At 38.9% G+C, this 1931-nt stretch overlaps 1 non-coding gene across 1 annotated transcript; it reads right to left on the minus strand.

Moving 5' to 3' along the window:
• Positions 1-1587: 1587 nt before the first annotated feature.
• On the minus strand, positions 1588-1694 carry LOC141694374 (small nucleolar RNA R71). The gene has a single exon (XR_012563688.1). It is a non-coding gene; the product is annotated as a small nucleolar RNA R71 (small nucleolar RNA).
• Positions 1695-1931: the final 237 nt, after the last annotated feature.

Raw genomic sequence — 1931 nt, forward strand, 5'->3', positions numbered from 1 at the left:
TGTGATTCTTTATTTCGTTGTAACGTTGGATGCTAGTTTTCTTTACTTTGAACCTATTTACTCTTGTGACGTACTCTGGTTTAATATAATTAGTTTAGTTATTATTCTTTTGTGTTTATTTATCATATTTTCATATGAACCCATGATGACGATAAGTGCTATCATGGGCTAATCGTGATCATGGGGTCGTAACGGATTTACTATGGAATTCTTTAGTTAGTTGTTTAATACCTTAGTGTGTGATGATTGTATGATATCTAGTATTGGTTGTGCGTATTCGTCTTATGTGTATCGCGAACATATAAGATAGGGTGTTAATCTCCTGTGAAGTGACGGTGGATCTCGAGATTTAGAACTTGCCATGCTAGCATAGGTTCATGTATGATGTTGCATGATTAGTGGGTAACTCTAACCGTTTTATTCGCCTTGTGTAATCAAAAGGAATAACTTGTGCTTAAATCATTATGTTGTCAATTTCTGTAGACATATAGGGACTCAACATAATTGATGCCTATTCAACTTCTATCTTAATTATGGATGTTTGGTAGAATGGTATTAGTACAATGAAAGTTGGCTTTTATCAGTATCGTGTTATTTGATTAATATCATCGCTGTTGCATGCTAAGGGTAATAATAATGACTATTGAAGGAAGTAGTAATGAAGTTGTGATCTCATGAGTGTTTTAATATTGTTAAATCGAAGTGTTAATTAAGTGGTTAATTTTAGTAGTTAATTGTAGTTAATAATTAGTTAACAAATCTAAGTGTTATTGTCTTAACATTGAGAAGTAATCATACATTGGTGAGTGAGTTTAATTGAACATAATTAGTCTGAGTCTCTGTGGGAACGAACTAGAAAGTATTCTATATTACTTGCGAACGCGTATACTTGTGTGTATTATTAGCACGTGTTTTCGCCCTAACAAGTTTTTGGCGCCGCTGCCGGGGACTCGGCTTATTTGTTTAGTTTATGTACTTATCATCATTGGTCATTAGGACTCAGTGATTAAGACGTGTTACTTATTGTTTCCGGTTGTGTTTCAGGTACTTTAGCGAGCGTTTATGCAAACTCGTTCTCGTACTCGCAAGAGGACTTTAGATACAGCTGAGGAGACAGATGAAGTTATTGATATTCCGGAGAAGATAGATTTTGAAGATTTGGATTCAGGAAGTGAGTAGAAAGAACCAGTAATCATGGGTTATCGTATTGTTCTGGCCGATCCAGCTCTTATGGACTTTTCTCGGCCTAAAATTGATGACATTCAGTCAAGCATTCTTCATCCGGCTATTCAAGCTAACACCTTTGAAATCAAGCCGGGCACTATTCAGATGGTGCAGAATTCTGTTTCTTTTGGAGGTGCTGCGACTGAAGACCCCAACATGCACATAAGGAATTTTATCGAGATCTGCAGTACTTTCAAATATAATGGCGTGACTGATGAGGCTATCAAGCTGAGGCTTTTCCCATTCTCACTGACGGATAAAGCTAAGGACTGGTTACATTCTGAACCAGTTGGGTCCATCACTACTTGGCAAGATCTTGCGCGAAAGTTTCTGGTGAAGTTTTATCCAATGGCAAAGACTGCTGCTATGAGGAGTGCTCTTACTCAGTTTGCGCAGCAACCTACAGAATCTATGTGCGAAGCTTGGGAACGCTACAAGAAAATGTTGAGAAAGTGTCCACATCATGGAATGCCCGATTGGATGGTGATCACTGGTTTTTATAATGGTTTGGGGGCCCAATCTCGGCCCACGATCGATGCAGCAGCTGGAGGCGCCTTGTGGGCCAAAAGCTATACTGAGGCTTATAATCTTATTAAAACTATGGCTGCAAATGAGCATCAAAATCCAACTCAGAGGATGATGCCTAGGAAGGTAGCAGGTATTCTGGAAGTCGATGCAGCCACCGCTATTGCAGCGCAGCTCCAAGC

The sequence above is a fragment of the Apium graveolens genome, chromosome 10 (assembly GCF_009905375.1).
Source record: "Apium graveolens cultivar Ventura chromosome 10, ASM990537v1, whole genome shotgun sequence".
NCBI lineage: Eukaryota > Viridiplantae > Streptophyta > Magnoliopsida > Apiales > Apiaceae > Apium > Apium graveolens.